The following is a 15,427-nucleotide window of genomic DNA, read 5'->3' as shown; positions in this document are numbered from 1 at the left end:
ACAGTTGCCAGGAACTTGTTTCATCCTTTTAAAAGGCCACATCATAAAATGGTTATGCTAATTTATTGTGACACTGACTTTATAAGTTAATTATGCACGGTGAGAAGTACTTCCTTGTGATTTCCTGATCCTACTGTCAGGCTATTTAATTGCTTCTTAAATACTAATGTTTGCCAATGAGCGAGAAAGAGTAATTTCTTCATTTGTTTGATTTCTCTCCCCCACCCCCACCCCTCAATCAGATAAAGGAAAAGAAAGGATTTTAACAACTTCATAAATTTATAACAAGGGGGAAAAACTCTCCTGTCATTTAATGCCCAACTTGTATCCGGCCCTAATGAAGTCAATAAAAAGGTGTCTGTAATGTGAACAAAACCGTTTTGGTGCACATTTAGTTGGAATGCTTCCTGCTTAATTATTTTCAGGAAAATGTTATGTGCAGTATTTGCACGTGTTTCTCAATGTTATATGCAGTTTCTATATTGCACATGTTTCTATATCATCTGAACTTCTGACCAACAGATAGCTCAGATAGATAGATATGTAAAATCCTGTTGAACCAAGGCAGTTCGGTGACCAAACCCAGATCATTGTAACTACAGCTTGAACTTTCAATCACCTGATGAACTTTCCATTGTATTATGATAGATGATTAGCAGGTGGATGGCCCCACTTGTCAAAGGGGTCTGTGGAGATTTGGCCACTTCTGGATCTGGCCTCTTATTAGATCCACTTGCCCATACCTGAATTAGTTGAATCACTCATGATAGTTTATCAACAGTTGTAGCAGAAGCGGATTTAGGGCAGCAAGACAGGTTCCCCTGCACAGGGCACAGAGGTCAAGGGAATGCCTTCTTACCTCCTTTCTGAGGTCTAGTAAGTGCTGGGCTTTGGGAAGGAGGTGCATGGTTCTGACAGGCTCCTAAAGCCCTTCCTTCTTCCCAAAGCCTAGTTAGTGCTTGCCCAGCTTTGGGAAGGAGGCATGAGGACTCAGACCCTGCTAAAGCCTTGTGCCTCTTTCCTAAATCCCAGTGTCTCCCTTACTCAGCTTCAGAAAGGCATCACAAGGGCTGAGGGGGTGGGGCCTCACATTTTGGCCTGGTTGATAGCAATGATAGCTGAATCAAACTTCTTTACTCACGAGGTAGGGGTGGAGGAGAAGTTTTAATTTACTGAGAAACTACCTAATTCTATTGTTCATTTTGCAAACAACAACAACCTAATTCACATTTCTTGAACCCACATGCGAAACAAATCACACTCTTTGAAATTTATCTGAATTTTGCAATGTAATTCTCAAATCAAATAATATGTACAAAATGCATATAATGGGGGGACATTGCATAAAACACATAGGTGACGGTCCTGTGTGAGTGTCTGGAGGCGGTTGGAGGATGGATGGCGGCAAACAGATTGAGATTGAATCCTGACAAGACAGAAGTACTGTTTCTGGGGGACAGGAGGCGGGCAGGTGTGGAGGATTCCCTGGTCCTGAATGGGGTAACTGTGCCCCTGAAGGACCAGGTGCGCAGCCTGGGAGTCATTTTGGACTCACAGCTGTCCATGGAGGCACAGGTTAAATCCGTGTCCAGGGCAGCTGTGTACCAGCTCCATCTGGTACGTAGGCTGAGACCCTATCTGCCCACGGACTGCCTTCCCAGAGTGGTGCACGCTCTGGTTATCTCCCGCTTGGACTACTGCAATGCGCTCTACGTGGGGCTACCTTTGAAGGTGACCCGGAAACTACAACTAATCCAGAATGCAGCGGCCAGACTGGTGACTGGGTGCAGCCGCCGAGACCATATAACACCGGTCTTGAAAGACCTACATTGGCTCCCAGTACGTTTCCGAGCACAATTCAAAGTGTTGGTGCTGACCTTTAAAGCCCTAAACGGCCTCGATCCAGTATACCTGAAGGAGCGTCTCCACCCCCATCGCTCTACCCGGACACTGAGGTCCAGCACCGAGAGCCTTCTGGCGGTTCCCTCACTGTGAGAAGCCAAGTTACAGGGAACCAGGCAGAGGGCCTTCTCGGTAGTGGCGCCCTCCCTGTGGAACGCCCTCCCACCAGATGTCAAAGAGAACAACAACTACCAGACTTTTAGAAGACATCTGAAGGCAGCCCTGTTTAGGGAAGCTTTTAATGTTTGATGTATCACAGTATTTTAATATTCTTTTGGAAGCCGCCCAGAGTGGCTGGGGAAACCCAGCCAGATGGGCGGGGTATAAATAATAAATTATTATTATTATTATTATTATTATTATTATTATTATTATTATTATATATTTTTTACAAAACTGCATCATATTATGAAAAAATGTTTGCAAAAATGTGTATATTGGTCAAAATGTCATATAAAATGTATACATTAGGAGAAATTCACATTGACATTTTTTCATAAGGTTTTTGTTTGTTTGTTTTAATGAAAATTGCTGAATGGTGGAGATTTAAGTCTGGAAAAAAGGGAAACATTGAGAACTGAAGTGGGCAGATTCTTCCATCTCAGCAGAAAGAAGTGACTGAATAAGAGTTACTGGAACAAAAAAATTGAAGGAAGCATTATTGAATTTATGTCCTGTGCTTGTATGATTCCTGGAAACATATAGTTGGCTGCTGGATACACCTTTAGCCTGATCTAGTAGAGTTCTTCCGAATATATTCAAATGGCACTTCTTATACCCTAAAAATCTGTGAACAGAAAACAGGCTCTTGCACATAGATGAAAATACAAAGAGTTGCTGTGAGGTATGAGGTTACATCATGAGCCAAAGGTGCATACCTGATGCTTTGCATCATTCACTTGCTGCTTCAGCTCTCTGAGCAGCACTGTAAGCCTAAGGCAAAGGCCAGTCACCAGACCCAGGGCAGGTGCTTTTCTCCCTTGCTCTTTCCGCTTGCCTGGCTAGAGATGTCAAGACTGACAACATGAATCACATCTTTGAAGGGGGATGAGGAGGGTCTCCATTTGTGTTGCAACTGCACACACTATATTCTGCTGCACTCTCTGATCTCTAGATTGAGACTTTGGCATTTGGAGTCCTACACGGCTGAAATACACAGGAGGTGGAACAGAAGCTTTAAAAACAATGGATTGACTTTCCATTTCTCTCTTCTGCATCTTAGATGTTGGTGGTTGATTGAAGTCGCACACCAATTGTGAAATGCGGTAAGCATCAGAAATAAGCGGTGCAAACAGCACAGCATTCAGAAACAGCAGGTAAAACTCCTGAGCCATAGTTCACCTTCACCCCATAGTACCCCATGTTGTCCTTGAGCAAGTCACTGTACTTCATGGGCGTTCCCTACAAGTACGATGGGAATAAGGGCAGCCTACTTTGAAGAGTTGGTAATTATGATGCACATGGGAAAAACTGTTTGAAGATTTCTGAGAAAAGCAGTGGGAAAAGCTTAGTAAATAATGGTACCTGGCAGCAACCATTCCATCAGGCTAAAGTAGAGGGAAGCAGAGCTACTCCACTGGCTCTGCTGAGAGAACCTTTGCCTCTTCCAGTTTCCATTCCAGTTGCTCATTATCAGAACTTTGCAACTGAGAGGGCACTCCAAATTCTGGCTGCTGCGGTGATACATAGCCCAGTGATGCACAGTGGCCAGGGCAGCACTGAGGGTGGGCGGCAGGAGGACCATCACTGCCACCCTAAAACTGTTGCAACAACTAGGCCTGGACGAGACCATTGTCAGACAATGGCAGTTAAACCAGCTCAGAATCCAATGACTCTCAGGCTGGCTTAGTCCCTCCTGTTCCTGGAATACCTGGTTCTGCAACTTTAACCCACCTGCATGTTTGGCTGTGGCAGGGGAAGTGCTGCACTGAAGTGATACTTGTTTGTGTATTTTGGCCTGTGGGAGTCTGGATTGCAATGTAAGAATTAGTGTGCTTTTTACCTCCTCCCTCCCACTTACCTTTCCTTTTGTGTTGTGCATTTAGGTTGTAAACCTGAGGGCAGAAGATATCTTATTATTGGCCTTTGGAAGGCACTCTGGGACCCTTTCTGGGGATAGCAAAAGTGCTTCAGATAAATAAACCACAGAGAACTGAGAAATGAAAGCTTATGATGAAGAGAACCATCTAAAAGTTCCATGGAAATATTTTAACAAATAAATTCCAGAGAGTTGACACAGTGCAGGTTCTTTCACATACCCTTACATTTTTTAAATGGCATTTGTTGTCAAGCATTTCTCTCATAAGCATTTCACAAAGGAGTTTGCAGGATGATAAATTGATGTCCTTGGTAAAAGTGTGGGTTTAGAACAGTTTGCTGCTGTTGTGACGGCTTGAAAGATATTTTGTATTGATGATGCTTGAATTGTGTCACTTGTCACTTCTATTCATTTAACAAAGTCTTATTTTATCCTTATTGTATTTTAGAGAGGAAAACAAATTTTTGGAGCTTTACATCGTGCAGGAGAGAGTGCGGGCTTTGACAGAGATGGGAGGAAGATACAGGCAGAAGGTTATGTGTGCCTATTCTCCTTGAATTCTCTCAGGCACAGTAAGGTATCCTTCAGTGCTATCCCATTTCTCTTAATGAGTGTCCTTTAATACCAGGGGTTACTGAAATGCTGAAGAAGCTGAGGAAACGAGCCCTGTAAACAGAAGAAATGGGAAAGTGAATACCTTTTGCTATTTATGCTTATTCTAATGTTCAGGGATAAATCATCTTCCTGTGTCTCGATCCCTCAAAATGATGAAAAATTTATAGCTTGTGTATCTGCAATAGTTTTGATGTCAGGCATAATGTTACAAAATACCGAGAAAAGCATACATCAAAGGGGTACTTCACTATGAGGTCTTTATCTGTTGCTTCTTCATGCCATTTGATATAGCAGCATCTTTTCAAAGCAGTGCCAGAATTTAGGACGGTACGGGTGGTCCCCCCCCCCCAGGGTGCTGAGCTGAGGGGGCACAAAATAAAATATTAAATAATAATAATAATAATAATAATAATAATAATAATAATAATAATAATAATAATACCACCTATATTTATATGGCTCCCTACTGAGAAGATCCATTAAAGAAGCAACTGTACCAAAATGAATTATTTAATTTTTGTCCTCACTTAAGGCACCATATTACTATATTACTGGAAGTGTAAACATTTCCAGTTCTGTATATGGGCCTCAGGGCTGTATTCAAACAAGTTTTTTTGAGGGGGGAGCCACATCCAGCAGCCAGTGGTGTTTATGAAGTGTTCTTATCCTCCACGCAGACACCCCTGTGTCCTTTTTGTAGGTTAGGAACTAATACCCTTACTACCCCCTCCATCAAGAATGAGGGCTCTGAACAACACTGTGCTCATTTCTGCAAAATTTAGGATCTTTTGCTGAGAGACCACATATAAATATTACCATTTCTTTCTTTCTAAAATAGTATAATATTTTTGGATGTCTGTTATTATTGCTGCTGGAGTTTTTTTTGTTTTTTTTAAGGGAGGTTGCCTACTGGGACATTATTAGACATGGGAAATTGTAATCTTTATGAGCCAAGAAAGCCACTGTAAGTGTATATTTATAAATTCTAAATGCACAGGGGTTGTTTTTTTGTTTGTTTTAAAACATGTTTAGCAGAGAAATATGTTAAATAGTAAAACATGGGTGTTTCTGGCCAGTGGATTATGACATATTTTCTTTGCGCTTTTGAGAAGAAATACATTTTAAGATTATGATTTCTTTGACACAGACCTTCAGCACCACTGGAGATAATTACTGTTCAAAGATAGATTGCCCCTTCCTGCCATGATGAGCCTTTTCTTTTAGAAAATCCAGATGGCAAAATGCAGCAAAGCTCTATATCAAATATAAAACAAAGAGAAATACTCAATTGCAAATGCTTTCGCCTACCCTTCACAGAATTCTACATTTTACTGCTTGTGCAACACACACCATTTTCTAATATAAAACATCAAGCTGAAGGAAGATGAAAGTAAATGATAGCTCACAATACATTCCAGGAACCAGTTTTTTCTGCTGCCACCAATGTCTTCTCCTTTTTTTTCTCCATTAGCATCTCTAGATATAAATTTAGAATATTTAGCATAAAATGTCAGCCCTTACTTTCCTCCCTTTTGCCATAGTTTCAAAACACTCTGCTTTGCAAAACAAGAATCTGTCTCGAAGAAGAAGGACTAAACAGTAGGAATGCTCCAACAGAGGAGTGTTCAGACCTTCAGCAGGAAGAACAGCCCATCACCCTCCGTTTGGGAATCCCAAAAACAACCCAGTGAGGACTGGGAGTGTTCTGTTTCCATGGAATGGAAGAATATATGGGAAAGGGGATAGAACAGAGCATGGCTGGCTGACGGAAACACCAAACAGGAATATTCCACACTGCAACGTATTGCTGTAGGCCTCATCTCTAGTTAGAATTGGCAACAACACCGTTTTGTTATCAACTTCTGTGTGGCATCTCAATGGAAAGCAAGACTGTAACTTCTGTCTTGCACATTTGCAAGCAACTTCCATGCCTGAATTAGCACAGGTTTTTGGAGGCCAAGCTGTTAGAGCCTAGGCTTTTCAGTTTGAGGAGTGTAACCTTAGCGGAGCCAGAAGTCTGAGTGGGGGAAAAAATTGTTTCTGGGTCAAATCGAAATGTATTATTCATTCCCTCTGTGAATTATTCTTGCTGTCAGGGAATAGAAGGCCCTGGAGGTGGAATGAGATGACAAGAAAATCATAGAGAGTCTCAGATGCACTCCAGAGAGCGCTGCCAGATGTTTTATGTAGAAGATAGTTAAATCACAGCTGCATCTAACTAGAGCACATGGGGACTGCTCATCTTTTGCAGCATAGAAGCAGCTACGGCATTCTTGAGACCAAAGGGACGATATTTTCTGCTTCTGGACGGTGATTTATTGAGTCTTTCTGGCTTTCACGAGACAGTATGAACAGTAGTCTTGCATGCATGAGTTCACACACAGAGCAACCATACTATCTTATGCAAAAATAACAGTATTTATGTCAACATTTTAATGGAACCATAATGGAGGACCTCTGGGTTTCAATGTGAATCTCTGATTTTCAATTAATATGCAGTTATGCCTTGTTAAACATTTCTCCCCACCCCCACCCCTTTCTACTAATTAGGTATGGTGAAATTTCAGTCCTGGGGGACATGGCATGAGGATGGTGTATCCGGAAATCCAGTTGGCAGGCTTTCATGTTTTAAAGAAGCTTTTCTGATTTCACGCTGTGTCTGAAAATGCTGTGTACTAGTGGAAGGAATCCAGATAGTGATAAAATTATTATCAGTGTGAAACTAGGTAATCTTATTTCTTTTAAAAGTCTGCAGAATGGCTAACTCAATGGGGCAGAAGATTCAGTTAACAATGGTATGAATACTTACTTTTAGTAACAATGTGTTTGTTTTTTTAAAGTTAACAAAAGGAGTGGCAAATGACAGTGATATAAAAAATAGCTGTCAGCAACATAATATTAAAAATCTGAGAGAGCTGTTATTGTAGAACTCAGTAACACACAATAAAGGGTCCAAAAAATAGGCAGTTACGATAAAAAAGAATAATGCAAAATTCTCTGAGAGCCAATTTCTTTTATTTACTGACAGTGCAATCCTATACACATCAACTCTTGAGTAAGACCCGCTGAGTGTATATAGGATTACAGCCTTCAAGTTTCAATTAATAAACACTGTGAAGTACCTCTGTTATAACTCACAGCTTCCTCCATGCTACTTGCTTGTTCACCTAACTGCCATTCTTCATGCTGTAGTTGGTGTTGCCTCCTGTTGACGAGCATGTGAACTGCAGCATGACAATAGCCTTACATTTTTCTATATATAAGAAAACAATTAGAATTCTATGGAATTACAGTTGCCACAACAGGCAGAACAATTCTGCCATGACTCTCAGCATTTTTCAATTGGTCCAGGGGGAGGGGAGTTGGGGAAGAACTGGAATTGAGATTAGCCTCTGAGTATATGGAGGTTGGCACTTCCTAGATTTGGGTCCTCACATGGGGAAAGTGCTGAAATCCAGAGCAAAGTTGGATATTATTTACACAATTTGTGCAGGAACCAATGGGCAGGGTTGTTGCTTCACCGCTGTGCTTGGTCTCATTACTGAGAACGGTTCAAGAAAGTGAGCAATTTTCCTACCGCATGAAGGAAATTGCCACCTTCAGAATTACGCACTTTACAATAGGGAAAATGCCTACACTGTTTCACCCTTTCTATAAGTGGCAGTTACTAGCATCAACAGATGTATTTGAGAAAGGCACACAGAAGGCCTCTAATTGATAGGTACCACACTCACAGCTGCAACATAACTCTTCCCTGTTTGCACCGTAGTCTGCTTTACTTTTCGGCTTTGGCTTAGCTGCAGCTGGCCTTTTTGATGCGTTGCTTCTCACCGCCATACCTTTCTTCCTGATGAGCTGAACTGCTGTGGCTGGAAAATCTTCCTGTGGGGGGCTGCTGATAACCTTGAATTGCATGCAAGGGGGCAGAACACGCATGCTTACTTCTGGCCTAGACAGATTGAAGCCTGCTCAAAAATAGTGGAAATGCCCTCAAAGACTACATCAGCTTCTGATTTCCTACTCATTCCTGCTAAGTCTCCAAATGCTCTTTCCTCAGAAGGAAACCGACCCTACAACACAGCACTCATTCCGCTCTGAGAATGCATAGCATGAAACAACAGAAGAAGAAGAAGAGTTTGGATTTGATATCCCACCTTTCACTCCCCTTCAGGAGTCTCAAAGCGGCTAACATTCTCCTTTCCCTTCCTCCCCCACAACAAACACTCTGTGAGGTGAGTGGGGCTGAGAGACTTCAAAGAAGTGTGACTGGCCCAAGGTCACCCAGCAGCTGCATGTGGAGGAGTGGAGACCCGAACCCGGTTCCCCAGATTACGAGACTACCACTCTTAACCACTACACCACACTGGCTCTCAACAGGCTCTCAACAGAAGAGGATTTGATGCTACCGGGCTGACTAGTTATTCACAGCTTTTGATACTTTAAGGTTTGTTACTGGCATCTGTCTGTCTCAAGAGACAATGGAGTGCACCTCCAAGAGTGAAGTCAAACCACTGTGTTAGCAGCACCAACATGACCTCCCCAGGATGCAAGCCGGGACAGCGTGTATGGAAGAAGTCCTGTGTTGCCCAAATGACAATATCCCCCTCTTGGCCTCGCTGACTGTGGTCCAAAGGAAAGCAGAGCAATATGTTTGGCACCAGCTTGGCTGCAGGAGTTGCCAGAAGGAGACATACAAGTGTCATCCAACTGTCTTAGGCACTCCACTCTGGATTTGTGTAGGGCTTACTCCTTAGCCTTTTCTTCTCTTGAAGATATCCTGCAAGACTGTGGAGGTTTAGACCAGAGTTTTCCTTCTCCTAGATGGGCTACCTTCCCAGGTTGACAAGCTCCATCTGCCCCTCACTTCCTTCTACAGCACATGCAGAAACCAACCTTCTTGACTGTTGGACACACTATTGGTCTCATCCGCTCAATTAGTGGTTAATGCTTGATGGCACAGAAGAATCTAGCCTACTGGAAACATAACTCTCCCATATTGACTACAGCAGGCGCTGCAACTCTACAACAGTTTGACTCCACCCCTCCATTGCCTCCAGAGACAGACGGATGCCAACAAAGGCAGAAAGGAAAAATGTTCCTGTGTTACTCTGCCCACTTTTGCCTCTTTCTTCACCCACCAAGTGACCCTTGGAAGGCTACACAGAAGGGAACATGGCTCTTTGGATGGAAAAACTTCCCCATCCCTGGACTAGAGGGAGATGGCAGAATCAGGTGGGCTGCAAGACAGATGAGAGCTGCCTTCAAGGAGCTTGTCTCTCAGAGTCCCAATACACCATCTTTCCCAGTGTGGCAGATGGAGCCGGAGAAGATTCTGGGAGGCGGGGGAGGAAAGTTGATAATTTTTGCAACACAAGTGTGTATTTTTGGATTTACTGTCAGCACAAGCTCCTTTCACTTCTACTCAAGAGATGACAATGAGCCAACATAATCTGACTAAGATGCACAGTACCAAAGTACGAGGCTAACAATAATGCAATAATATACAGTATTCTCGGTACGCTTAGCCAAATAGCATCCCCTCTGCTCAGTTCTTTGATCAGATGCCTGTTTAAAGAGCCTAAGACAGACAAATCAGCCATATTTCAGAAGGGAACAGCTGTTCATATCCCAATACATATGGCCATCTTGCAGAATGGCAGCTTCTCTGGGTTTTTGCAGCCTATCCTTCAACCCTTGGTAGCTTCTGTCCCCCTTCTCAAATATTTTTGTATCTATCTTGGACTAGGTTCAGTTTCCAGTTTGCAGCTGAATGCAGGGTGGCTGACATCAAGGTCTTTCTTGGAGGGGGAACAACGACTATGACACATGCTTAAATGAGCTTGTCTGATGAGATTACTTACAATCTAGATGTGAAGGCTGCTTCTAAAACTGCATTGTTCCTTCACATGCTGTGAAGGACTCATTTGTATCACTAAAAAAACTGCATAGTAACAGAGGGTATGTGTTTGTGCTCTGCTTGCAGATAAAACTTGCTACTTGTACATTAAAAGAAAATCTTTAAGGGTGCTTATTTGTCTCCCTGCCCTCCCAACAGATTATTTTGCAGGTCCACCTTGTAAAATTTAGGCCGCATCCACACCATACATTTAAAGACATTTTCTCCCACCCAAAACAATCCCGGGAACTACAGTTTGTTATGGGTGCTGGGAATTGTAGCTTTGGGAGAGGCAATTTTAGCAGGATTTTTTGGGGAGCCTGTGCTCACTCTCCAGTATGGACTATTGGGGATCAAAATGGGTGTTGGCATAACCTCATATTTAAGAGAGACCCACATTCAGATTGAGCAATGGGAAGTTGGGTAATCTATTTTCTAGGAGATGTTCAAGGAGCAAAAGTGAGCTGGTATCTTCTGTGGGTGTTTGAAATATCTGTGTACACACTATACCTTTAAAGCCCATTCAAATCCCATTCCTTCCCACAAAGAATTCTGGGCACTGTAGTTTACCCTTCAAAGAATTACAATTTCCAGCAACCCTTAACAAACTACAGTACCCAGAATTCTTTAAGGGCTTTTCACTCATGTGCTCTAAAGGTATACTGTGTACACAGCCATAGGATATCCTGCCTTGGGGCAATCGGATAACCTGCTATATTCTTCCTTTCAGATCTATGATGCTTTTTTTCCTTTTTACTGCACATACATATCCCATCACAATGACAACAGAGGCAGATATTTTGATTCCAAAGACAAACCTATCCTAGTGTATAGCAAAGCTCTTGGGCACCATATTGTTTTATTCCTTATCTTTTCTTAGCAGTAGGGACAGCCCAGGTTTCAGACATGTCTCCTGCTTCCAGGGCTTATGCTTATCAGTGGGCTGCAATGTTGCCAGATAAGACAATACAGTTACCTCTGAAATATTTTGATTGTTCTTAGTTCTTTTTTGTAAAAGCCAAAGTAACTTATTTTAAAATAAAGCTGCAAGGGCTCATGGGCTGATTTACACAACACTTGGCTTCTGTGGGGAGAATAATATAATGGTTGGAAATCGGTTTGCATACTTGGGTGTGCTATAGTTGGGAATGAGAAAGATGCAAAGAGGAGCCCCATCAAAGGGTGGGATTTGCATTATTACAAGGCAAAGCTGAATGAGGAGCCGATATGAATTTGCATGGGGAGGCTGAAGATTCAAAGTAGATTAGCCTAAAGCAATGTGCACACAGCCATGCAGCATTCTGCTTTTTCAAAATTTATTTGTTTATTCATTTATTTAATTATTATTGGCACAGGCTTGAATTTTGTAGTAAGAGTGTTATCTCCATATAAACTTTGCATTTTTCTTCCAGTTCCTTGTATTTTGGAGTCCTTGAGTCCATTCTGAACACTGCCATCTTTGGGTAAATAAACTTTGGTTTTTAATCTTTTCAAATGTTAATTGGCCAGTTTAAACTTTGGAAGATATTTTGATATTGCCTAACAGAAATGTTTCTGGGATCACTCATAAAGTATAGCAAGTATTTTGGGTAATGATATATATGACTTCTTGAAACCAGTCCTATTGATTGATTGATTGATTGATTGATTGCATTAGCCGTAGATAGCAATTGCAGTTACATCTATTACAATTACATCACCTCTGAGCTGTTTTCTGGATGCACAGCAAATTACAGCCGGTACTTTCTTGTATTATCTAAAATACACTATTCCAGAATTTGTTTTTTTTATTACACTTCCAGAAACAATGCAAGTAATCTCTGAATGATTCACTCCTCTAGCATTATATATATTTATATATTCTGGTTAATCTAATGACACCGCTATTAAATTATCTCAAAGAAATTCCCTTTGAGAATCTGTTGTATATTTTTCAAATTATATCTGAAAAGTACAGTATATCTTGTGCTGTTTGTGTGTGTGCGCATTTATGAACTAGTTGAACATCTGAAGCTGAAATTGGCTGTGTTGATTGGCTGGCCTGCCGTGATACTTCTGCAACACCCCTCACCAAATACAGAGGGAGCAAATGTGGACATTTTTCATTTTAAATAATTAAGAAGGTGATGAATAAACAGATATACAGAAAGAAGTAAGTGTGCGCGCGTATATGTATATATATATATATATATATATATATATATTAGAAAACCCCAAGAAAGCGGATTACTGAGGGATAAAAAAGACTGACAGCTAAGCCAGCATTCAATTTGTTGAAATTATACACCTATCATTTTGGTTGCCAAGCTGGAAGAAAGCTGGGCTCACCCTGAAGCTAAAGGATCCTTTTTATATTTAAATCTGAGTTCACCCTCTGAGTTCTTGAGTACTTTACACCCATCGGTTAATTCATTATATGGTTTAAGGGAGAAGTGTACATTAGTGATGGTGCTTGCTTTCCATATCATCTACATACAGTGCTACAATATTATTGTATCTTCTTTTAGTCTTTATTTTGACCAGATTGTTTTAATTGCAGCTCAACAGCTAGAGTAAATAATGGGGGTGACAAATGGACAATCCTACTTTGCCCTCCTCTTTCATTCAAATCCACTGATTCCTGCATCTAACAACCCAAAAACACAACAACAGCCGAACCCAGGAGTCTGTTCAGCAGCCTCAGTTTCTGCAGCTGGAGTCAATCAGGGCCCCACCCATGCAGGCCAGGTGGGGAAAGGGCTAGCAAGGAACAGATCTTCCAGGACTCACAGCCAAGATGGTCTCTGGCTTCTTTAGCAGCCTCAGTTTCTGCAGCTGGAGTCAATCAGGGCCCTGCACTCCCAGGCCAGGTATAAAAAGGCCTGCAGGGCAGGGAGCAGGACTCACAGCCAAGATAGCCCTGAAGCAGCAGTGGGAGACACTTGCTGTGGAATATCCTGTGGTGGTTGCTGCTGGAGCAAGTAGTCTGAGGTCCAGCCCTGTGCAGAAATGAAGCTTCAGGTGCTGTCTCCCGTCTGTCTTAGGTAAGGCTTGTGGACCATGGCATTGGCTGGAAGGGAGGAAGCAGCAGACTTTCTTTAACCCTGCTTGCAAGGAGTCAGTCCTTTCCTTTTGATTCTTCATGGTGGCAGCAACAACAACACAATTAACTTCAAACAGCTAACTGCCCAAGGTCATTGATTCAATCTTACTGAAAAAGATCAAAAATAATGTCAGTATATTGAAGAAGCTCCTTCTGTCACCTGAATCTGCTTGAATGGGATGTGTGCACATATGAATGTCTGAAAAGAGTGTGCAGGTGTGGATGTATATTTTGGCCCAGCTAGTCTGTGGCCCCTGCTCACTTTTTCCCCCATGAGAAGAGGGAAGACGCCCTACCTCTGGCCTAAACCACATGGTCATAGCGAGAGGCTTCTCTTGAGTCCCCCTGCCTTCCAAAGTCAGGTAAGCAGTGACTAGCGAGAGAGCATCTTCTCAGTCCTGGTCCCTTGCATTTGAAATGCTCTCCCCAGAGATGCTTGCCTGGTGCCAACTTTGATGTCCTTGCGCTTCTCGGTGAAGGGTTCTTAAAAATTTGCCAGGCATCCCAGCATGTTGTATAGCTGTGTTTGTGTTTTCATGGTTTCTGTTGGATTTTTGTTCATCTGGTTAAAGGCTGCTTCTTCGGTGACTTTTATTGCTCCCATTTATTTTGCCTTTTTATGGCTTTTGCTTGTTTTTTTTCATCTGAAAAAGGCGATGGCTGCTTCATTGGTTTTATGACTGCATTTTGTTGTATTTAATTTGTTCTTGCCATTGTATGCTGCTCTGGGAGCCTTATGCTGGGAGGGGAGCTGAAACATCTAAGAAATAAATAAAACATTCAGGAGGAGCAAAGCTTTATTAGCATATTAGCCAGAGCAGGCATGGGCAAATGGAGAAGAAATGGACCTGATGGCATAGGATTATAATTAAAAGTTGGTTGCAATTCAGGAAATCAGTGTTTATGTTGCTTTTCAAACTGAAAAGGAATAACAATTCGAGCAACAATTGATGTCTGATTTTGCCGTTCTGGTGCCTCCTTGTGGTCTGCTGGATTCATCCAGTCATTCATAGTCCAAGATGACTTTGACAGCCTGGGGCTGGATGGACCTAAGCTGAGTTGCAGTCTAAAATATCTGGAGGATACTAGGTTGGCAAAAGCTGGTGAACACTCACCCTACCACTTCCCTTGTAAACAGGGCTTCAAACGCCTGCAAAATCTGGGAAATTAAATACAGAAGCAAAACAAAAACAGTCCCATTTGACCAGAAGCAAAAGTGGGGCAAGATAAATGTTTTTATGGTATGGGAAATAACTCCTTTCACTTATCAATTTTTAAAACCTGTTCTGGACTTAGTAAACATCTTTTTATAAATGATTCCCAGTGCTTGAAAATGAAACATTGGCCTCTGCCTGCATAATTGTCACCAAGATTTCAGCAATGTTGGTTTGTGAAAGCACCTTTCTGCCAAAACATCCGAAATATGATGCAAAGCTCTTTTTGACTCGGGCACAATGAAGCCCTCTTTCAACTATACTCTGGCTATGTCTATTTGGGATTAAATATAATATTACTTATCATTTATCATAATACCATTTAGGATAACTTATGTACCTCTTATCTAAAAAAAATACAGAATGTGAAACAAGTCTTCTGAAACAGATTAACACCACTGAACTAAATTACATTATGGTTTTATTGCTAGAACTGGTACTGAATCTGTGATTATATCTGAGCATGGAGTTTCATTAAATATTCTTACCTTCAGTTTTAATGTGATTCTCTAGAAGGTCGTTTCAGTATTTGAGGTCTGTTTTCATATTGTACTCTGCCCTAATAGAAGTAGCTTTAATGTGGAAAATGGAACCAAGTGTTCTGGAGTAGATTTTTCTGCCACTCATGGGACATAGGACTAGCAGAGGACAAAAATAGCTCTGTATGTTTTTTCTTCCCT

General features: G+C 41.7%; 1 long non-coding RNA gene across 1 annotated transcript in view; it reads left to right on the top strand.

The window, feature by feature from the left end:
- LOC310675060 overlaps nucleotides 1–12,536 on the top strand; it is a 45,799-nt gene extending 33,263 nt beyond the window's left edge. Inside the window, exons 4-6 of the long non-coding RNA XR_014509907.1 lie at nucleotides 6,097–7,281; nucleotides 11,864–11,914; nucleotides 12,451–12,536. This is a non-coding gene — a long non-coding RNA (uncharacterized lncRNA). The remainder of the gene's footprint in view (nucleotides 1–6,096; nucleotides 7,282–11,863; nucleotides 11,915–12,450) is intronic.
- The last annotated feature ends 2,891 nt before the right edge of the window (nucleotides 12,537–15,427 follow it).

The sequence above is a fragment of the Podarcis tiliguerta genome (assembly GCF_965153285.1).
Source record: "Podarcis tiliguerta genome assembly, chromosome: 3".
In the NCBI taxonomy this organism is placed as follows: domain Eukaryota; kingdom Metazoa; phylum Chordata; class Lepidosauria; order Squamata; family Lacertidae; genus Podarcis; species Podarcis tiliguerta.
This window is presented reverse-complemented; position numbering and strand designations above follow the sequence as displayed.